This window comes from Ovis canadensis, chromosome 19 (assembly GCF_042477335.2).
Source record: "Ovis canadensis isolate MfBH-ARS-UI-01 breed Bighorn chromosome 19, ARS-UI_OviCan_v2, whole genome shotgun sequence".
NCBI lineage: Eukaryota > Metazoa > Chordata > Mammalia > Artiodactyla > Bovidae > Ovis > Ovis canadensis.
Window position 1 is genome coordinate 21,011,217 of NC_091263.1, and position 24,390 is coordinate 21,035,606.

Sequence of the window (24,390 nt, forward strand, 5' to 3'; positions counted from 1 at the left end):
TCAGCCCTTGGTCGGGGAACTAAGATGCCACACGCTACATGGCAGAGCCAAAAACTAAACATATTAATAGGGTATCGATACTAGTTCACTACTTGTAACAAATGTACCACATTAAATAAGATGCTCATTATAGAGAAATTGTGGGGGTGGCGTGGGGAGTATACAGGAACTCTCTGTGCCAGCTGCATTTCTGTCAACCCAAAAGTGCTCTGTAAAAATTCTATTAATTGTTTAAAAGTGGGAGGAAAGAGAAGAAGGCAGACAAGGGCCTGGGCCGTCAGTGTCCGGAGTGTCACAGTGACCTAGGCCCCAGTCCAGCTGGCTTCACGTGTAGCTAGCTCCGTCTTGCTGGGGTGGAATGCTCTTTTGTGTGCGACTGAGGGTTTTTTGTTTTGTTTTGTTTAATTTTTGGCCTTGCCATCTGGAGTAGGAAATGGCAGCCCACTCCAGTATTCTTGCCTGGAAAATCCCACAGACAGAGGAGCCTGGCGAGCTACAGTCCATGGGGTCATGGATCCCCCACCAAGGATCGAACCCGTGTCCACGGCAGTGACAGCACTGAGTCCTAACTACTGGACTGCCAGGGAATTCCTTTCAGGTGCAATTCTTCGTCTTACAAATGCACCCATATCTGGCCAAAACTCCTTAACTTGAAGATACAGCTACCAGCCATCAGCAGCAAGAACTTTTCCGAGCACAAAACAGAAGCTATTTTTAGTGACACCAGGAATTTCCAGAAAAATCTCAAGCAGTTAATGTGAGGGGTTCACAGGGGATCAAAATCACTTGGAACTTTAAAGGAGCAAGTGTGAGATGAAGGAAACCCTCATGTGAACACTTCACAGAGAAAGAACAAGGGGCAAAGACCACAAAGGACTGAACAAGAATTCTGCATTTATCTGAACTGCTTTCCCTGGGTAATCACTCTCCTTTTATTGGAGAATCCTTGAAGGCAAGCAGCCAAATCCCACAAATAAACTAAGCTATCCAGTCTGGAAAGGGGACAGGAGGCCACCAGTTTTGCTTAATTAACACTGTCTCTGGTGAATAGCTAGCTGTCCCTGGCTGTCTCTTCAGAAGTCCTCTTTCTACCCGACACCGCTGTGTAACCTGTTAGGAATCAGAGTACAAGTGTCACTTTGAAAGGCAGTAAACAAATAAACATCGTCATTAAAATGAGGGGAGACGGGAAGATTGTGAGGAGGAAAGGCATGAGGCCACCAAATACTATCTTTTTTTTCTTTTGTATTTTTAAAAGCCAAAAATATTCTCTATCACACAAATTCCTGTAAAATAACACTTTTCTTTAAAAAAAAAAAAAAACAACTTGGAAGTGTGAAATATATTGGTCCTTCATGGCTTTAACTCTGGAGTTTAAAAAGAAACGCTGCCAGACACGCTCCAAAGCCGACGGGGCAGCAGTGTTAGAGACCTCCAGGATGGAGTGAGCCCTGGTACGCGCACAGCCCCGGCATGCACGCGGTCCATCAGCACGGGCTCGGGAGCAGGCAGCGTGAGTGCATTCGAAAGTTCCTGGAAGACAGCAACGCCAAGCTCTAGAGCATTATGGCGCTCTCAGGTAAAATCCTGGATAATACCATTTCTACTGTAGGACTGCAAACTCAAGCCTCACTTGGAACAAACACAAGTACCAGAAGCAGCCTAATTTAGTCTATTTGGAAAGTATCTTCGCCAGAGTGAAGATGTGAAAAATACTTGAGTGATTTGGTGATTTCACAAGAACAGTTATCTTATTCAGTTGGATCAAACTTTTTCTCTTAAGGGCCAGATGGTAATTTTAGGCACTGCAGGCTTTGGGCATCTGGGACAACTCCTCACTGCCTCTGTAGCACTCAACAGCCGTAGACAATAATGGATGAAAGACCATGGCTCTGTTCCAATACAACTTTACTGACAACAAGCAGCAGGCTAGATTTGACACACAGGGCGTACTCTGCCAACTACTGAATTAGATAACTCATTCTCATTCCCTCTTTCTCTCAAACAGTTGCCATTCATTCAAATTTCAGTAACAGAATGAAACTTTTTCGTTCATAAGTCAGGAAGAAAAATCTACATGAATCCGCTGTAAGCCTCCTTATTTCTTAAAGAAACTCGGTTGAAAGTCACGTAAGTGTAAACAGTCCTGTAACAGGTAACAAATCTGACTCCATATGGGACCTATTCCATTAGCTCTAACCCTTGCGCTCTGTTCTGTGTGCCTTGTCTGCACCTTTTGCAAAAGAATGTTGCCTACAGCCTGAAATACACAGGCCAACCCCTTTTCAAGGCTCTGCCTCCGACTTGACCTTTAAAGGTATTAACACTCTTCCATTCATACAGAGATAAAAAGTTACAGAATAGAGAATAACATTTGTCTTGGTGGTGGTTTATAGGAACACTGTGACCAGACCTACCTGGGTAGCAGGATTCCTGCACCAAGAAGTTGCAACTACCTGCCACACTCTCTCCTTTCAGTCTGAATTCTAATTCGGGGAAGATGGTTCTTTGGGACATGAGTCTACCACCTTCTCAGGCTGCTGACTTTCTGCATAAAGTCGCTATTCCTTGCCCTAACACCCTGTCTCTCAATTTACTGACCTATTGTGCAGTGAGCAGTATGAGCTTGGACTCAGGAACAGAACCTGGATGCAACCAAGTAAAATGTGGCCAAGAATCACTTCTCGGGGTAACTATTTTCTCTAAGGGGAAGTGTTTGGAAGATGCACAGCCCATTTGGATCACACTGAAATTTCTCAAGGGCTCAGAAAGCTTATCTCCCCTGCGGCTGTCTTCCTAACACTCGGCCTCATGTGGAAGCTTCGACATGGTTCCTAGAATGTATGGAGCAAGTCCAATCTCCATAATACGGCATCCAAGATCTCCCAGGGCCCTCTGCCTCTTGTCCCAACTTCATCTCCAGCCATTCTTTACATCTCCTTCCACCCCCAAACTATACTCTGACAAATCAGAGAATGAATTACACCTCAAATACATCATTTGTCCATGAGTGTTCAAGTCTCTAAGCTCTTATCAGAGCAACCGTGTGTTGTTCAAAACAGAGCGTTTCTGAGAGTAAGAGGAATACTACTAACACCTGTGCTGGGACAAGCAGCACAGTAAGGCAGGCTGCAATAGGGTCATTTACCCTTCATTCGTGAGGGACTTCTCTGCTGTGAAAACCATCGCCACCTCATTCCTCTCTGCCATTTCTGTGCTTCTGCTGACCTCCTTCTTGCAGAGGTAACCACTCCCTCATCTTTATATCTATGATAGCCTTTATCACATAGTATTATATTTCGTTTTTCCCCTATGTTTTCTTTGAAGAATGTTTCCTCTGTACACTTCGCTTGATGCTGGAATTGTCTTACAGTTAGCAGTCTCCAATTGCTTGTTCATTTTCTTAAAATAACAAAAAGCCATTCTTTGTCTATCATAAACCAGTGGTTCTCAGCTCAGATACTTTGGCTTCTCGGGGGATATCTGCAATGTCTGGAAACATTTTGGTTGTCATAACTAGGGCAGAGACTGCTGGCATCTAGTGTGTGGAGAGATGCTCCTCAACATCCTACAACACACACATCACACCCCCCACAACAAAGACTTACCCAGCCCCAAATGCCAATCATGCTAAGGTTGAGAAACTCTGGAATAAATTTAAAATTTCAGCTCACTTCCTCATAAAGTTACTACAAATTCTGAATGACAGAAGTAAGAGGTCATGAAAATTTTCAGCCCATTTTCCATAAACATATTCAGAAAGCCAACACACCCAAGGAGTCAGGGTAATGTAAGACAAGGAAAAATACACAGGCATACTGTAAAGATTCATGAATTGGCTTGAAGAGCAGTGTGGATACAGTGTTACACAGAGCACTCTGAATGCGACTCTCAAGCAGAAGTTATTAATCCAACGTATGAACAGTACCAAAGTGGGCAGCAGGAGAAAGAAGGGACAACCTCAACCATATACAAAACCACGGATGAAATAAAAGCCATAAATTCTGGACCATTCCTGAGTCACTGACATTGGATATCTATAGCAGATTAAAATTAAAGAATCTCTTTCTGTCATCTTTCGGTGCTGCCAGAATGGTGCACATGAATGTCCATTGTTGATATTTCAAGAATATCAACAACACTGAAAAGAGAGACAAATACCAGGTACTTATTAGGCCGTGCTCCAAAGCCATCACCAGCTTTCTAACTGTGATGATGAAGCATGGTTACACTGGTGAATTTGAAATCATCGATGATCATGGGCTGGGATAACTGCTGTGAACCTCACAGGCAAGCTAAGCAAGTGTGGAGTGAGCAGCCCCAGGTTTGATGTACAATCCAAGGATCAAGGAAAATGGCGGAACAATCTGCGCCCATTCCGTCAGTTTGGTTTTACTGTACTGAAAACCTCAGCTGGCATCACGGACCCTGAAGAAGCAAGACAAAAACACAGGGGAGGGAAAATCCTTGGATTCTTTTTCCAGGGATGTAATACATAAAAATAAAATGCCTCAGGGTTGGAGGAGGGGGAACTAAAGAATCTTTAAAAAAGTGGATATATAAATACGTGTGAAAGTGAAAGTCATTTAGTCGTGGCCACTCTTTGCGACCCCATGGACTCCATGGAATTCTCCAGGCCAGAATACTGGAGTGGGTAGCCTTTCCCTTCTCCAGGGGATCTTTCCAATGCAGGGATCGAACCCAAGTCTCTCACACTGCAGGCAGGTTCTTTACCAGCTGAGCCACAAATGATTCATTTTGTGGTACACCTGAAACTAACACAACATTGTAACACAACATTGTAACTAACACAACTTACTCCAATAAAAACACTCTAGTACTCTTGCCTGAAGAATCCCATGGACGGAGGAGCCTGGTGGGCTGCAGTCCATGGGGTCGCACAGAGTTGGACATGACTGAAGCGACTTAGCAGCAGCACCAGCACTCCAATAAAAAAAAAATTTTTTTAAGAATGAAAATAATAATAAAGTAGATTAAAACTGTATTCTTTACAAAAGCTGAACCTAAAACTTCTTCAACTATCATCAGAACCAAGGCCATTTATATGTAAGAGAAACTCTAGAATATTTAGAAGATATTTTCAACCACGGAATCTTTTTAATTCCTAAAGAAAAACTTGGCTACCAACTACTTAACTGCTTCCCTTAAAACAAATCTTTTATGCTTCCTTATTCACAGGAATCTGCACTCTCCAATCCCTGCTTGAGGCCTTCCCTGGCGGTCCAGTGGCTAAGACTGTGCTCCCAGCGCAGGGGGCCTGGGTTCGATCTCTGGGCAGGGAACTAGATCCCACATGCTACAACCAAAGATTCTGCGTGCTGCAACTAAGACCCGTTGCAGCCAAACAAATAAAAATTGAATCCTTGTTTGGTAAAATTTCCCAATAACTAAGTCTAAAACACCCTACATACCTTTCTGCCTTCATAAACTGAACAAACTGTATCAAATTTGCTTCTCCTGGTTGCCCAGGGTCACCTTAACTACTTTACGATTGTACTAATACAACTCTCTCAGCCTGTTTAGAAGGGACAGAAGGACAGCACTTCACGAAACGGCCCCTGCTGGCTGATTTTCTCCTGTGATCATTCCAGGGCCACCCCCTAAGCTGTAACCATCATTCCTGCAGCAGTCGGTATACCTGCCTGCCCCTTCATCTCCAGCCTCTTCTAATTCAGCTCTTCTGGAAATTTTGTATGAAGCAATTAACCAGAAACACCTTATCTGGATAAGAGTCTGAGTGAATGGATGATGGAGGAATTCCTTCCACTTACTGTAGGAAGTCCCTAACATACAAACAAGTTTCTTTCCAGAATGCTTCTGAAAGTCCAATTTATTCATAAATTCAAGAAAGTCGAGGGCTTCCCAGGTGGTACAGCAGTAAAGAATCCAGCTACCAATGCAGGAGATAAGGAGACGTGGATTCGATCCTTGGGTCGGGAAGCTTCCCTTGGAGTAGGAAATAGCAACCCACTCCAGTATTTTTCCATAGAGGAGCCTGGTGGGCCACAGCCTATGGGGTCACAAAGAGTTGGACATGCCTGAGCACACAGGCACCAACAAAGTTAGCGTAAGTATCCAATTAAGACAATCAGCTTTATAGCACTGTACTGCAATAGGTTTATAATACTTTTCCCACAAATATTACATAAAAACAAACACAAATACAAAAAAATAAAGAAAACATTTTAAATCTTAGAGTACAATACCTACAGTACAGTAGGACAGTAGAGCAGCTTGCCTACCGGGGCTGGCACCAAGTGAACAGGCAAGAAGAGCTACTGACCGGAGAAGGGAGAGGAGGTGGGAGATGGTAGAGCTGAAGGGTCGTCAGCAACGGGAGATGGAGGGCAAGCTGCAGTTTCACTCACACCTGACCTTTGCACCTTTGAAAGTTTGCAACTTGAAGGTTTGTATGTAGGGGACTTGCTGTACGAAAGCAGAGATTTGCACCTGTGAATTCTCATATCTTTGTATGTTCATGCCTCGGAGTTCCTCTCATTCACCACAACCCCTAACCCTTGTTCAAGAACTGGGAGGAAGCCACACAGGTGAGGGGTGAAAAGTTTTAAAAGCCCCAAAGGGCTATGCTTCATAATCAACATGAAGAACAGAGAGAGAGAATAAATTAAACATGAGCCACAACCAGTAAAATAAGGTCATGAAACCCCCGAGGGATGAGATCACGTTAGTTACATTTATAACATCACCTCTACCCTAAAGCACAAAATCTTTAAGAAAAATAACAGACTTGCAGATGTTATTGAAAACCCTACAGAAAAATGAGCACTCACGTCCTTACAAAACTTTGATTCAGAGGTACTGATTTAAAAAAAAAAAAAAAACAGGCAACACATAACCAAAGCATCCTGTTCATTTGGCATCTATCTTAACCTGCCTGGGGCTGGGAGGAGGGTGCGGAAAAACCACTAATTGAGAGTTTCAGGAATGACTCATATATCAAGGTGACTTTTAAAAGTTTATCTGCATGCTGCCAGCCAATAATTATTGTGTGAACCACCCCTCCCCACGCCCCAATACTCTGCTCTTGACTCAGATGACACACGCCCTGGCATCTACCTCCGACTTGCACAACAACGCCCAGAATACACAGTTCACGCCCACATAACTCCATCAAGACTGGAAGTTTAACTTGAAGGTACCAAAAGATGTTGACAGGAGAAGATAGAAATATAAAAACTACTGTTCAAAAGTCAATCCATTATCAGGTCTGTGTTTATGGAATTCTGGTACCATCTGATCAGAGATAAGAAAAACAAAATTCAAAATATATATTCCACAAAAAAACATCAGAAAATTCATACTTGTAGAAAAAGGGCTAAATATCTATGACTACCTTTGTATCCATATTCTTTTGTTCCTTTTTTTTTTAATTAAAATATGTATAGTTGATTTACAATGTTGTGTTAGCTTGAGGTATATAACAAAGTGATACATATACGTAAATCTATTCTTTTCCAGATTCTTTTCCATTATAGGTTATTATAAGATACTGGATATAATTCCCTGTCCCATACAGTAGATCTTTGCTGTTTTTCTGTCTTATACACAGTAGTGTGTACATCTCAATCCCAAACTTCTAATTTACCCCTCCCTCCTCTCTTCTTGAAGGCAGCATTTCCCAAAGGGTCTTCCATACAGTTTCAAAAACAAAAGAAGTCCCCACAGTCTAAACAAGTTCAAAGACTGCTTCCTACATTACCCTCATATGAATTAGGATTGCATTCAGCTACATCTTGTGAGTCTCTCAGAGAGCAAAGAGATCAAATCAGTCAATCCTGAAGGAACTCAACCCTGGATATCCGCTGGAAGGACTGATGCTGAAGCTGAAGCTCCAATCCTTTTGCCACTTGATGCAAAGAGCCGACTCACTGGAAAAGACCCTGATGCTGGGAAAGACTGAGGGCAGGAGGAGAAGGGGGAGACAGAGGGCGAGATGGTTGGGTGGCATCACCGACTCGATGGACATGAGACTGAGCGAATTTCGGGAGATAGTGAAGGACAGGGAAGCCTGGCTTGCTGCAGTCCATGGGGTCACGAAGACTTGGACACAACTTAGCAACTGAACAACAATAGGTCATAAAAACTCAGCTTCAATGGTTTAACAAATAGGCCTTTATTTTTCGACCAGAACAATTCGCCCAAGATGGAATGTCTAAGGCCCATGGGGCAGCTTCAGGAAGCCATCAAGAACTGCTTCCAGCTTCCTGATAGGCCACGCCTAGCACGTGGCTTTTGTTCTCCTGGTGCAAGTTGGCTAGAGCTCATTCCAGCAGGAAAGCTTAGAACAGACCATGGCACAGGCGTGTGTCAGTGTCCTTGTACCTTGATTATCGAGAAAGCAATGGCTTTCCTTGGAAGACACGCCCTGCAGACACTTGACTGACATCTTATTTTGGCCAGCACTGGGTCACCTCTAATGTCAAAGGAGTCCAGGGAGGTGAAAATTTCTAACTAGGTACATTGCTACCTACAGCAAAACCAGAATACCAGAAAGAAACAAGAGATGGAATGGTTATTTAGAAATTTAAAAGATCCACCCAATCTTAGAAATTCAAAGATGCATGTCTGATATGAAAGTCGCTGAAAAATGTGCTGTAAATAAACCTGTTTAACTTGCTTTAACACAACACTTCTCAAACTTATTTGAACACAAGGTTCCTTATTTCCTTTGAACAGCCTGTTGAAACACCATTCGGCACAACAGATCTTGGAACACACTGCTTTGGAAACAAAAAGAAGAAAAACTACTTGTAAGAAGGAGTCTGTTTTCATACTTAAGGTAGAGAAAATATGCTGCATTAAAGCATTCTGGAAATAAAAAATGAAGTGACAGAATTCTACAATCAGGAGCTGACATGTTTTCATTTTTTATGTGAAGTCACAATTCCAGTGGAAAAAAACATCTCTTTCCCCTTTATGCCTTCAAAGGCATCTCCTTTCTACCATCCCTTCTCAACTCCAGAACTTTTTTTAAAATTCTGTAATTTCCCCCATCTGAACATTTCAACCTGGCCTTTAAAAGCCCACTCTGGAGTTTCTCCAAGATCTCACTTCTCCTTTGGTTCCGTTTCTCATGCTTTAATTACTTTTCTTTCTTCTGCCATTTTCTTACACTAACAAATCAATTTGAGGTTTCGCACTGAGTAAGCTCTTCCTGTATATTATTTTATAATTTTTTAATGTATATTTCTTTATTTCTGGCTGTCCTGGGCCTTTGCTGCTGCATCAGCTCCTCTCTAGTTGCAGCAGGTGGGGGCTCCTCTCCAGCGGTGGTGCCCGGGCTTCTCACCGCAGTGGCTGCTCTTGTGGGGCACAGGCTCGAGGGCATGCACGCTTCAGCAGCTGCAGCTTCCAGCCTCCAGAGCACAGGCTCAATACCTGTGGTGCGCAGGCTTAGTTGCTCCACAACACGTGGGACCGTCCTGGATCAGGGGTCAAATCCATGCCTCCTGCATTGGGAGGCAGACTCTTGGCCACTGAGCCACCAGTGAAGTCTTTCTATACAATTTTTACTCAATTTTTTTCAGCCACCTTTGTAACAGGGAAGAGCAAAACCTGACTCCATGTTGGATCTGTTTCCTTCAGCCTTTGCTTTCTGCTGTTTTTGTTACTACAGCCACTAAAAGGACGCTGTCTGTAGCTATGAGCATGCATAACGGCCTGTGTGGGGAACCCTGCCCCTCTGCCAGAATGTCAACTAAAGTGCCTTTGTTCGGCTCACAGGGAGACATTCTGACCCTGCCCACCTGTGAATGGCTGCCAGAAGGAAGAAATGAACTCATCCCCACATCCCCTCCCCGAGGCTGGCCAACCAGGAGATATTTTGCAAGACTTACGGCCACTTAACTTTACTTCCTCACCACCTACGCCCCGCCTCCTCTGTTCCAGAAAGGAAACTGGCATCCAGACCCTGATAAGATGTACTCTAGGACTCTACTCCTCCATCTTCTCGGATGCCCGGCTTTCCAAATAAAGTTGCTATTCTTTGCCTCAACACCTATCTCCCGATTATTGGTCTGTCATGCAGTGAGCAGACAGAGGTTGGACTCAGTAACACCATTCTTTGATAACTGACGGAGGCTGCTGTTAATTAAATGCTGTTACAGATGCCAGTGCTGTTTCCAAAAAGAAATGTTCATATTTTTAGGAAAAACACAGGAGAAGCATTCAAAGCATAATCTTTCATCCTGATACTAAAGCTTTTGAAAGAAAGCCACTCAGTCATACCTAGTTCCATTAAAATAATCATTTGTTTTAATTCACTTTGATTTTTTTTTAAAAAAAAAGGGGGGAAAGACTACATTTTTCTCATTTTCAAAGCCCATCAATTTTCCACAGAACCCATACTATTCCCTTGCCAAAAAATCCAATGTTTCTCTTTTCTGGAAGAGAGGTAAGAAGATGCCATCTTTTACTTCCTGAAAGAAAAAAATTAAATAGGTCAAATATATAAAACTTTCATGGAAAAAGGCAACACTTCATTTAAGCCATTAAAGGAAAATGCATTGCAACTCCCCAGCGGAACTCCATTCGCTGTAACAGGAAAGGTTTATTCGCTGCCGAGAGAACCAGACATGGCTCTCACACTGTTAGGAGAAGCGCACTGCCTGGAACTGCCCACCCTGGCCAGGCACCACAGTAACCATCTGCATGAGTTATTTTATGACAGGCGGCTGCTGCTGCTAAGTCACTTCAGTCGTATCTGACTCTGTGCAACACCATAGACGGCAGCCCACCAGGCTCCCCCGTCCCTGGGATTCTCCAGGCAAGAACACTGGAGTGGGTTGCCATTCCTTCTCCAATGCATCAAAGTGAAAAGTGAAAGTGAAGTCGCCCAGTTGTGTCCGACTCCCAGCGACCCCATGGACTGCAGCCCACCAGGCTCCTCCATCCATGGGATTTTCCAGACGAGAGTACTGGAGTGGGGTGCCACTGCCTTCTCCATGACAGGAGGTCCTGGTAAGGAACAAGAAACTAGTAAGCCACCACCAACCAGAAGAGTTCCGGAAAGGTCAAAAGGAGACACCTTGTATCTGACCACCTCCCAGAATCCTTCTCACTGCCATCCATCTTGGCTGAGCAATGCATGCGCCACCAGGACGGACCAGAACGATTGGCCAAAGGCAACCGGGAAATTAATCCAATCAAAATAAAACCTGAGACTGCGAGCCACGTAGCAGAGCGGTCCTCCTGGGTTCTCTTACCCTATCACTCTCCTCCCAGGCACCTTTCCAATAAAATCTTTTGCTTTGTCAGCTCATATGTCTCCTTGGACAATTCATTTCCAAGTGTTAGACAAGAGCCCACTCTCAGGCCCTGGAAGGGGGTCCCCCTTCCTGCAAGAAAACCACTTTACAGAGACACTGAATGGAACTGAACCCTTAAACCAACTGAACTGAGCTGGTCTTCCTGTGCTCCTGTTTTCTAGAAACCAGAAAGAAAGAAAAAAAGCAGTTGGGAATATTCACATCTCCAGTAGACAGGCCTCTAGAAAGTCAAAGGACCATAAAACATTCAGATGCCATAAAGACCTCTGAGTGCCAAGTCCTAGCTATATGGATTCCCCATCCTCTTTAGAGGCTCATCACTCACAAAAGGGAGGACATGGCCACCCACTCCAGTCTTCTTGCCTGGAGAATCCCGTGGACAGAGGAGCCTGGTGGGCTGCCGTCCATGGGGTCGCAGACAGTCAGACACGACTGAAGCGACTTAGCAGCAGCAGCACTCACAAAACAGAAGGCATAGCCAACTCGCTCCAGGTCAGAAATTAGGAGAGCGTCACTTTCAGTCCAGCAGAACACTTCCCAAATTGCTTCCAGAGAGGAGACGGGATCCTCCCAACCACCAGGGGAGCTAGAGAACCACACGGCTACTTGTTCCCATCATGCCTCTCTGCCCTACACCAAGCTGAAGCTCCTTCCTGCCCCCAGCCATCCTTTCCCACAATCTTAGACGCATATCGCCATCCTGATTCCCATCTCGATTCCTGTTCCCATACCCCTTGGAACCACCTCTTACCCCAGCCTCTCTTCCTCTCTTCCTATACTGGTGGAAATGGCCACTTTTGATGGCACCACACCATACCCTCTTCTTCCGCAAAGCCAAACAAAGAGCTTCCACCCTTGGGTGACACTTCCTAACAGCCCTTCTCTCCCATCAGTTGAAGACCTTGTCTCCTGGCTCATCTTCTTTGAGACGCCAAGTCCAGCTGTCATTCTGAGCGGCCTTAGAAGTCCCCAAGCACTCTGCCTAGTTGACTCCTTGTCCTCATTCTATAAGCTTCTTCTCTGCATTACTGCTTTCCTCCCAAAGATCCATCCTGGACCTTCCCATCACCACTCAGAACTGCTCCACCTCTAGCCAGACCTCCAAACACCTCACTCCACCTCTTTTCATCCTCTATAAACTCCTTTTTCAAACCTCTCTCAGAGCCTCGCTGACTACACCAATGCCCCCATTTAACCTGATGCTCCAATCTGCTGGTCCCTCTGTTTCCCACTTCTCTTGAGTCCTTTGTCTCTATCTCCTTCCTCCTCCATTTTCCACTGACCACTCATTGGCCAAGGATCTCAGTTTTGCTCCGTTCCATATACACTCACCCAGCCAAATCCCATCACCTCCTCTGTGCCCATCTCCAGGTCAGTCAACACCAAGGAAAAAACCACATATTTGCTAAAGCTGATGGTGTAACAGGTTCATGGGTCTTCATTCTCAAGAGGCCCTCAGAGCGGCCCAGAACACCTGCTCAGTATTTCTCCCAGGCCCTTCAAACGGTCTTTTCAAACCTCCTCCACCTTACGCAAACCGTGGAACCCACCACTTCCGCCTTTTAGCTCTCCGCTCTCAGCCAACGGCCTCACCTCCTGCTTCGCAGAGGAATGAAGCAAGAATGCCTTCAGTTTCCTGCTCCACACCCCATGCTCCTCTTCCTCTGCACCCTTTTCCCTCCCTCCTAGCCTGCTTGGGACTCCATCCACTCCTGACTTCCCAGGCAGGCACTCTCCCCTCATGCTCTCAAACTGTTCTACCATCCTCCCCTCCGACACCACTTGAATGTGCCAAGACCCATCCTGCTTCCAACCTACAATCTGCTCTAATTATCATTCTCTCCTTCACAGCCAAGCTTCTAGAGATGTCTCTGCCATCTTCTCTCCCCTCTGCTAACTCTGGCCTCCCTCCCCGCACCTCTGGCAAAACTCACATCAGCCTGGTCTTAGCTGCCAAACTCCACCAGCACATTTCAGACCGACCTCCTTTATTCCTGTCTCCACTTCCTAGTCCCACACATGCTCCTGCTTGTCCTTGTATCTGGCTGATGCATTTTTTCCCCTGCCTCCATCACTGCTTTTCAAACTGTAAGTCTTCAACCTTCAAGCAATCAACTCAGAGTTTCTCATTGGTGTTACTGACATTTTAGCCACATGGTGCTTTGTTGTGGGGGTCACCCTGTGCCTTAGAAGCTGTTTAGCAGCATCCCAAGTATCTACTCACCAGATGCCAGTCACACAGAGCAAATATGTCTCCAGACATCATCAAACCAGCATCACTCCCATTTGAGAACCACTGGCATAGAGAGTTGCAACCCAAGTTGTTTTTTTTTTTTTAAGAAAATGAAATAAAATAGAAACTACTAGGATATATCCCCTAAGAAAGAATAAAAACCTTTCATTAAACATTGGTTTCTGCATCTTGTTGGAACTTGTCTACATGTGTATATGTGGAACAGAAAATATTTCTTACTGTAAGTCAGAGTCAGAACACTTTAAATTGGAAATTCTCTGGTGGTCCTGTGGTTAGGATTCTGCACTTCCACTGCTGAGGGCCCAGGTTTCCATCCCTGGTCTGGAAACTAAGGTCCCACAAGCTATGCGGCACAGCCAAAAACAAAAAAAAATGAACACTTTAAATTCCACTGAGTACATGTGGGTGCCCCCAAGGTTCTGTCCTGGGTTCCCACCCTTTTAAAATCACCCAGCAATGCAAAAAAGGCAGAGAGACACACAATGACCACTCAAGTACTCAGCATCTATCAAGAAAACAAAGCATCATTGGCCAGATAAGAGCAGGGACTCCTGGAGGAAACCACAACTCCAATTTTACATTTTCCCCCAATATTACTGTGTTTGGACGTGACTCCTTAAGCAATATATGATACATCACTCAAGTTTAAGATGTGTCACATGTCTTCTGCAGCTTGTTTCCGTTCCCCCAACATTACCTCTGCTGCTGAGTCGCTTCAGTCGTGTCCGACTCTGTGCGACCCCATAGACCGCAGCCCACCAGGCTCCCCCGTCCCTGGGATTCTCCAGGCAAGAACACTGGAGTGAGTTGCCATTTGTTTGTGGGATTCATGCATCCTGTTCTACAGAGTTCATTCATTCTGTAGCTGGTGGGCCCTTGGGCTGCCTGCAATTCGTGTGCATAGAAACAGTGTCGCTGTTAACCCTGGCGTGCGTGTACTCTGTGCAAACGTGTGACAGACCCACTGGAATTCGCGCTCAGGAGCAGAATTATCGCCCTTCTAGGGAGGACGTTCATTATTATTACAGCATCAAACAAACTGTTTTTCTATGGAGGTTGTTAATAATAACGAACGTCCTCTCTAGAAGGGCAGTAATTCTGCTCCTGAGCACAAATCCAAGCGGGTCTGTCACACGTCTGCACAGAGTACACACACACCATTTATCCATTTTCTGTGAGACTGTCATCTTTGTCTTATTGATAGTAAGCAGTTCTTTCATACACTCCGAAACCAAGTGCTGCACCACGGGTGGCAGATTATCGCATCTTCTCCCCGTCTCAGGTGGGTCTTTCTCCCATTCCCAGCCATCTCCTCTATCCCATGGCCTCCGCTACCGTCTCCACGGTGACCACTGTCTGCTCCTCCCCTGCTGGCCAGACTGCTCTTCCACCCTCCACAGAGTCCATGGCCTCTCAGCCCTCCCTCCTCTGCCAAGTATCTCAAACTTAACGGCCCCCAATGAAACCTGTCCCCCCCCCCACATTCTGCCCCTCCTGCATTCCTTCACTGGCTCAGAGAAAACACCGCCATTCATTCCCACAGCCAGTGAGCCTCTCATCTCTTGTCTCCATCTGGTTCATCACCTCCTCCTGTTTATTCAGCTCCTCAGTACAGGGATTTTATTCACCATGCTCCACCTCCAGGATTTATTTCTGGACACTTTCATCTCTCAGTTGGACCATACACCATAGCCTCCCTGTTGCCCTTCAACTCATATATATTCTTTAGAAGATAAGCAGACCCAGAAATCCCACTGTTATTTACCCGAGACAAATAAAATAGAATTCCCCCAGAAAAGGACTTGCATAAGAACATTTATAGCGCCTTCATTTATCAAAACCAGTAACTAAAAGCAACCCAAATGTCCAACTGAAGACTGGTTCATTCATACAATGATATCAGCAGTAACTAACTTAACAATAACTAATTCAGCAATAAAAAGGAGCTTCTACTTACAAATGCAATGATGTGGATGACTTTCAAATTATGTTGACTGAAAAAACGTCAGACACAACAGAGCCTCTACTGTGTGACATCACTTATGGGAACTCTAAGAAAGACGTAACTAGAGATAAAAGTCGGGAAGTGGCCAGGGTAGGGGTTGGGGCGGGGGAAAGTTGGGTGATTGAATGGAAAGGGACATGAAGGAACTTTCTGAAAGAATGGAGATGTTCCATATCTGGTTTGGGGTGGTGGTAACATGAGTGTATACGATTGCCAAAACTCATCAACCAAACTGCCCAATGACTAAAATCTGGCCATTTTTCTTAGATAATTATATTACCTCGTATACACACACACACACACACGTATTTATTTATTTATGTGTCTCCAGCTAGAGTAAGTTTGCTAAAATTAAAATCTGGAATTAAAATCGGAACTCCCTGGCAGTCCAGTGGTTAGGACTCAACTGCAGGGGGCATGGGTGTGCTACCTGGTCAGGAAACTAAGATCCTACAGGACCGCACAGAGTGGGAAAAAAAAAATTAGAATCTGATCAAATTATTTCTGTGCTTACATTTTTTCTGGAAGTCCTGTGACCTTCAGGTTGTACCTACCCACCTCTCCAATATTCACTCTTAACCCTCCCTCCCTGACCCTCCCTTATGGGCTACACTACTCTCACATTGAAGTTCTTAAATCTTCCCAAATGAATAATGTCCCCTTTCACCTCTGGCCTCCTCCACTTTGTGCAGCCCCACAACCCTTGATGTGGCTGACTCCTATCATCTTTCAAGACTCAATGTGGGGGAATTCCCTGGTGGTCCACTGATTAAGATTTTGCCTTCTAATGTAGAGGGTGTGGATTTGATCCCTGGTTGAGGGCTAAGATCCCACATGCGTTGGGACCAAAACAAACAAACAAACAAAGAAAAAAAGAAGACGAAGAAGAAGAGGCAATACTGTAATAAATTCAATAAAGACTTTAAAAGTGGTCCACATCAAAAAAAAAAATTAAAAAAAAGGACTCTGTGGATGTCACTTCCTCCAGGAAGTCCTCCCAATCGCTCAATATTAAATTAGACACCTTTCTTGGGCTCCTATCACACCCTGTGCTTATTGATAGCACAACCCCTTTGACTCTGAAATGTACCTGTCCATCTGCTTCCCCAGGACATAAACTCCCTGAGGACAGAGCCTGAGAGCCTGTCACTGCTGGATGGGCTGAGAACTGAAGAGAGGCAAATCCTCAATATTTGTTCAATGAGAAAGTGAAATACTCAAAGCATGTTTTCTCCTCAAGCTAAACATGGAGAGATGGGAACGTTCAATATTAATACTGAAGGAGAAATAACTCCAAAACAAAAAAATAAATATTTTATATTGAACACGTCAATAACCACTTAGACACAGAAGAAGACTGTACTATATCAGGGTCTGCCGCAAACAAAACAGAAAAGTAACACACACAGGCTCAGCTAGCTCTTACTCCAAAAGCTAAGAGAAAAAGAAAATGAGAGTCATCTTAGGTAAGTAAATAAATCTCAGGGAAGGCATACTGAAGATACAAGACTCTTTGATGAACAGAAAAGTGCTCAGCTGTTCAGTTGACTTAAGGGAGCTGAGCGTTCGTCCAACACACCTCTGTGAACTGTGTAAATTCCAGCGGAAGCAGCAAAGAGCTGAACAATGATCTGGAAATGCATCCAGAGTTCAAAAGCATCATGTCTAGACACCTCAAACTCCCCTGAGAGGGATCTGGCTGCTTGCCTGCTGAAGATCCCGGCTGACCCCAACTGCTTCCTTTCCATAAGCGTTTTTAGATGGATGGCTAAGAAGTCACCTTTAGGAAAAGCAGCCTCCACCACCCACCCTCTCTCGTGTCTCGGCAGGGCGCCGCCTCCCCTTCACAAAGGAGAGAAAATGCGCTCCTGTGAAGCTGCAAGTGAAATGAATTCCTTAAATATCAGGAAGCAGAGAATATAAGTAAAGCTCTTCCTTCAGCACTTCTTGCTGCCAAATGAATTTCCGAAGCAAAAATGCACTGGCTGTATTTCTTCAAGGGCTGTCTGATTTGCCAGAATACTTTTGAATATTCCAGAACTGTTATGGGCTGCCAGTTATCACCAAACCTTTCCTTTCTTCCTTCTCCTCCCTGGCAAAAAGTCAATATGCGGCCTGAGATGAAGAGTAACACCTTTCCCTTTATAAATCTCCTAAACTCTCCTAGATGGCACATGAACGCCCTGCTCCATTATCTGGACCTGAGCCTGGCACCCAAACCCTTCAAAACAGCACATGTACAGCACAGGGGTATTTGTGGCGTCAAAGCGAAACACAAAAATGGAGATGAACCAACCATGATTGACAGCCACTGTCAGCCAAAGCAAATACACGGCCCAATCAGCCAACACAGTTTTGTCTTTTCTGACTATTTCTACTGTGATGAGATGGGTTAGATAGCATCACCGATTCAAAGGACATGAATCTGAGCAAACTCCAGGAGATAGTAAAGGACAGGGAAGCCTGGTGTGCTGCAGTCCATGGGGTCTCAAAGAGTCGGACAGCACTTAGCAGCTGAACAACAATTATTCATATTATAAAATTTTCTATTTAACAGTTTGTAGGTGTATAATTATATGGCATTAGTTCAGTTCAGTTCAGTTCAGTTCAGTTGCTCAGTCGTGTCCGACTCTTTGCGACCCCATGAATCGCAGCATGCCAGGCCTCCCTGTCCATCACCAACTCCCGGAGTTCACTCAGACTCACGTCCATCGAGTCCGTGATGCCATCCAGCCATCTCATCCTCGGTCGTCCCCTTCTCCCACTGCCCCCAGTTCCTCCCAGCATCAGAGTCCTTTCCAATGAGTCAACTCTTCGCATGAGGTGGCCAAAGTACTGGAGTTTCAGCTTCAGCATCATTCCCTCCAAAGAAATCCCAGGGTTGATCTCCTTCAGAATGGACTGGTTGGATCTCCTTGCAGTCCAAGGGACTCTAAAGACTCTTCTCCAACACCACAGTTCAAAAGCATCAATTCTTCGGCATTAGTTATGTTCAAAATCTTGTGTAACCATCACTATTATCTATTTACAAAACTTTTCTGTCTTCAATCTTTTTGGCTGTGCTTCAGGGCATACAGGATCTTAGTTCCCCAACCAGGAATAGAACCTATGCCCCTTCACTGTCAGCGGAGTCTTAACCACAGGACCACCAGGAAAGTCCTCCAAAATTTCATCACCCCAAACAGAAACTCTGTACCCATTTAGCAATAACTTCCCATCCCCATTCCCAAGCCCCTGGTGCCCTCTGTCTCTAGGAATTTCATATAGGTGGAATCCTATCGTGTTTGTCCTTTTGTGCCTGGCTTACCTGACTTGGCACAGTGCTCTCAAGCCTCATCCACACTGTCATGTGCCTCAGAACCATACCAGCCTATGGTGAATCACGGTCCAGTACATGAAGGGACCACATTTTGCTCACCCAGTCATCGGTGGGACACTTGGGCTGTTTCTACTTTTTCGCTCTTGTGACTAGTACTGCAGTGAACACTGTCACACAAGTGTCTGTTCAAGTGCCTGCTGCCAATTCTTTCGGGTATACACCTCGGAGTGGAACTGCTGGGTCACACAACAGATGGTTTCTTCATAGTTTAAAAGGAAAAAATTAATTTTTTCGTGATTATAAAAGCAATAGGCATTCATTGAGGAAGCTCTGAAGAATAATTATACCACCCAAAGAAAACCACTGCTAACGTTGTGGAATATGCCATGAAAATTTTACTGTCCAGTTAGACACAGATGGATATTTTCACTCACACCAGCTTTTTCCCCCTTAACATTATTTTAGGAGCATGAACTCTGCTGTCATTAAAAGTTCTTCAGAAACATCATTTAATATCTGAATAGTATTTCATCAGGTGGAGCATAATTTTCTTAACTATTCCCCTATTTAGGATATTCCCCTACTTAGGCTATTCCCCATTTTTCATGGTCATAAATAACATCAGTGAACAACTCCACGCATTATTAGTATTCTGGTGGACTTCTCTAATTGCCATCAGATGATATATTAGAATCACTGGGTCAAACTACATGAACACTCTTAAGGTTGATAAAGACTGTACATCTGGAACTTCCCTCATGGTCCAGTGGCTAAGACCCTGCACTCCCAATCAATGCAGGGGACCCGGGTTCAATCCTTGGTCAGGGATCTAGATCCCACATGCTACAACTAAGAATTCATATGCAACCAAAAATTCATATGCCACAACTAAAGATCTCACAGGCTGCAAGAAAGATCAAAGATGCTGCATGCTAAGGATCTTTGGCAACTAAGGCCCAGCACGGTCAAATGAACAAATAAATATTTTTTTAAAAAAGACTGTACATCTGTCTTCCATCAGTGTCATATCAATCTGCATTCCCACCAGGAAATGCTAAATGTCATGTTTTAATGTAAAAAGAACATAAATTATTAAAATTAAAAATGGTAAAAAGTATAATAAAATATTATCAAAATTAAAAGTGAACAGGAAAATAGAACTGTTTTTACACTGTGTGTGGTAACAACTTTCTTTGCAAGAATGCAGACACGGGGGAAGGGGACAGTGGGACAGAGAGCAGCATGAAGCAGGCACACCCCCCACGTGTAAAGCACAGCCGGCAGGAAGTGTGCTCACCCCGGTGCTCTGTGACAGCCTAGGGGACGGCACCGGGGGGAGGCTCAAGTCGGAGGGGACATAACACACTTGCAGCTGGCTCGCACTGCTGTACAGCGGAGACCTACACAATGCTACAAAGCAATTACCCTTCAATTACAATAAATTTCAAAAAAAGAATGTGACCAGACTGGACGACCGGAGAGGTGAGCTTCTGTCAAAACAAGTTTTCAAGTGGAAAGCCCTATTCTGAATTAACAGACCTGCCAAAGCACCAATATATTCACATAGAGACACGTGGAGAGGAAGATTGGTAGAAAACCACCTTCTTCCTTATAGCGGCCCTCACTTCCCAATGCTCCCCTGTCATTTCTACCCAACCTTGGATAGATTTAAAGGCAACTCTAATGCCTACAACATATTTACTTAGAAAAATCCAGAGCTTGGGCTTTAATAGAAAGGGCAGGTCCACCCTCCACCGCTTTACCAACAAACACATCAAGAAACCAAATGGTGATTTTAAAACAAATCCCATGAGTGACAACCACTTGTCACTTAGAGACAAGCCCCATCCGGGCCAGGGGCTTCACATGAACAGGGAACAAGCCACACCCACAAAGCAGACTTGGGAGTCACTACGCAGAAGGCGATTCCCTAAACTTCCCTTCCACATCAGCCAGCGAGGGGTCAAAACCCCACCAGAAACTTGGGTCTACGCTACGGTCCCACTGGCAGCACCAGTAACCGGGGGCCCAGAGTCCCCACAGACGTGCTCTGGGGACCATGCAGACCAGAGCTCCCGATGACAGTCAGCAGGAGACACAGGATCCAGCCTCAAGTCCATGAGTCCACTTGGTTTCGGCCAGAAAACGGTGTTTTGTTTTATTTTGGGTTTTTTGGTCCTCTTTTGGTTTGTTTTTTAATTTTGAACCAGATGCCTATCTTTAAAAAATAAGAGCTTCTCACAAAAATCCACACCTGGTTCCTCTTAAATAGCCAAGGACGTCAACCTTAGGCCCACACTGAAGCCGCGGCAGCGAGAGGCCAGAGCTGAGCAGCGGCTCCCCTGTCCAATGTGGGGTGTGGACCCACAGCCCGGCTTCCTGACCACTCAGGACCCCAAGACCACCACCCTTGACCTGGAGCTGGAGGGCCTAAGCTCTGCAAAGCGTTTGCTCTTATGACCCTTGTCTGATGGGAATAATGTGTTATTATACATGGTTATTTTTCAAAAGTCTGCAGATCCCACAGCAACTAATAAAATCCAAATTACTGAAATGCATAACTGAATTCAGACTACCTCGTGCTGTGAGGTATCTCCTGAAACATCAGACACTATCAAGTATTAAGAAGGGAGGAGGAACTCAAAATTTTTATTTTACTAATAACAAAAAAGATCAGAGACCACTCAGTTAAAAAGTTTGTAGGACATCCCTGGTAGTTGAGTGGATGAGAATCCGCCTGCCAATACAGGGGACACAGGTTGGATCCCTGGTCCGGGAAGATCCCACATGTCACAGGGCAACTAAGCCCACACGCCTCAACAAGGGAAGCCACCACAGTGAGAAGCCCACGCACCTTAATGAAGACCTAGCACAGTCAAAGGTAAATCATTTAATACTTGAATAAATTTATTTTTTAATTGAAGTAGAGCTGATTCACAGTGTTGTGCCGATCTCTATTGTACAGCAAAGTGACTCAGCTATACACATACATTCTTTTTTTATATTCAAACTACATTTTTTAAATTTTATTTTTACTTCCTGCCTTCTGTGTACAAAATATGGGGCTTCCTATCATGGACACAATAATAAGTAAGACATGGCTTCAGCATCATGGGCAGATGGACAGACCTGCCGTGTGAAAAGTACCACCACACACAGCAGGACAAGGTGCTAACAGCTCCTGCCTGTGTGTAGCCCTTACCAAAGGACAGAGCGCCTGGGACGTCCCTGGGGGTCCATGGTTGGGATTCCATGCCTCTACTGCCAAGGGCACAGGTTTGATCCCTGGTCAGGGAACTAAGATTCCACAAGCTATGCAGCACAGCCCAAAAAAAAAAAGCACACAGCACCTGCCAGGCTTCGGGGGTGGGGGGGCAGACAGGAAGTGAGACGGGGGGTGGGACACTGGGGCTGAGTACTGGGCACCACTGTACTAGAGCATGTATTTGATTGGAGATCATGGAAAGCTGCTAAGAGCTTTACGGATTCCACTGGCTTTGGGATGGTCCCCACGGAGACGGTGCTGAAGAATACAAGCTTGGGTTCAGGAAGGCCAGTAATATCATATGTGAAATGAATCGCCAGTCCAGGTTCGATGGACGATACAGGATGCTCGGGGCTGGTGCACTGGGATGACCCAGAGGGATGGTACAGGGAGGGAGGAGGGAGAGGGGTTCAGGATGGGGAACACGTGTACACCCGTGGTGGATTCATATTGATGTATGGCAAAACCAGTACAATATTGTAAAGTAATTAGCCTCCAATTAAAATAAACAAATTTATATTTTAAAAAAGAAGATGACCATGAGTGTCCAGGCCAGAGTGAGGAGCATCTACACCAAGGCAAAGGGCAGGAAGAAGGGTAGAGAGGCAGCGAGGGCTCAGGTGGCTGTTAAAGTATCGGACAGAGAATGAGACAGAGTCACACAAGTTCTGGCGTCAGCAATTCAGCGGATGTCATTGCCGTGAAGCCAAGACAAGAAATATGAGTGCGATGATTAAGGAGGGTGAATGGGGCTTGGATCTAGGAGGATAGTGGAAATCTAAAGAAGGCCAAGACATGAGATCAGCCCTCCGAACAACCTCGCGGGGCAGAAGAGACTCAATGTAAACATTCCACGGACGGAGCCGAGTGTGACACCCAGAGAGGAGAGACAGAGGAGCCTGTCTTGGGTCGTGCTCCCTAGAAGAAGAGCCTGAGGTGGCAATTCTTGCACCAGCGGGTGCTGGAGAAAGAGGAGAAACTTGTAGCAAAGTGGGGGAGTTGCATGGACAGGGAAAGGTGAGGGCTGAGAGCAGGCCAGCTGCCGTCTGATCTGGCAGGGAGCTCCGGAGTTACCTGGACTATAGACTTTGTGCTTCTCAGAGGCTAAGGGCTGGGTTTTATTCCCCAATCACTGACATCAGTCACTGATGTCCACCACTCAGTACAGGGCACTCCAAGGTAGGGAATAAGACGTTTCCTTCCAGTCGTCTCCAGGGTATGGAGCTGCTCTCCAGCAAGGCAGAATCTTCCAGTGAAGGATCCAGGCATGAGGTGTTAGCAGCTGGCCCTGCTGCAGCCAAGCATGGGGCACACAAGGCCAAGAGGGGGATCCAGGCAGGGTACCGACAACATCTGCTACAGAAGCCACTCCAGAAGTCCATGAGAACAACACCGAGGGAGAAGAGAGAAAGGTCCCTCTTGACCATGAATCTTTCCATCTTTCTGCCTCCCTGGAAATTGGCAGGAGGTTAACAAATTTACCTCCACAAGGTGCTTGAGCACCTCTGAAAAGCCTCGAGCATGCCGTGCAACTTTGCAACCCGGGCTGAAGGCTGCTCTCCCAGGCATTGGGGTGGCTGTTCCCTGGTACAAACAGCAGCCCGTGGTTCCATCTGCCTTCTGCCCAGGAGCCCTCCAGCCTCAGAGTGGATTTCCCCGACCACACCCAAGCAATAAACGGGCAGCCATCCTCAGCCATATAACTGACAACATTCCTCCAATTTTTACGGTGCTTTTTATGCTCACCTTATAAAGTTTCATGTTTTACTTTCCAGATTTCATTGTGTGCACTCAATGTGTCCCAGGAGTACGGCCAAGCAGTTTTAATTTTCCAAGAAGTACTTCTCTGCTTCTCCTTTCCACTACAGCACAGCTGAGAAATTGGAAAAGGCCCCCAAAGCAAGATTTCTGGGCAACCTGAACAATTTGCTCCAAGATATTCAAGCAGGAATGAACTTCAGGAGAGCTTCCAGAACCCTGGCTGAAGCCCCAGCCCCTGTCTTCATGTATTCAGAGGGTACATCTCTGGCAATACAAAGCTGAACAAGCAAATTCCAAAGAAATGAGATGAACCTTACGAGAAAAGACTATCTGATTACCCGAGGGCGGAGGCAGAAGGTACTCTGTAAGATGCCAGAGAAATCCTGAATCACCAACCACATCCAAAAGGAAACAGATGCTCAAATCAACTAATTCATTAATTATGATTTACCCTTTGATTAAACTCACAGATCAAGT

General features: G+C 45.2%; 1 protein-coding gene across 6 annotated transcripts in view; it reads right to left on the bottom strand.

Moving 5' to 3' along the window:
• Nucleotides 1-24,390, bottom strand: part of OSBPL10 (oxysterol binding protein like 10) — a 322,317-nt gene that overhangs the window by 254,862 nt on the left and 43,065 nt on the right. The window contains exon 1 of one of the 6 annotated variants that reach the window (XM_069561312.1): nucleotides 12,642-12,961. The exons of the other annotated variants lie outside the window; for them this stretch is intronic. The gene's annotated coding sequence lies outside the window, so the exon portion shown is untranslated. Of the gene's footprint in view, nucleotides 1-12,641; nucleotides 12,962-24,390 lie in introns of those variants that run through there. 6 annotated transcript variants of the gene reach the window in all.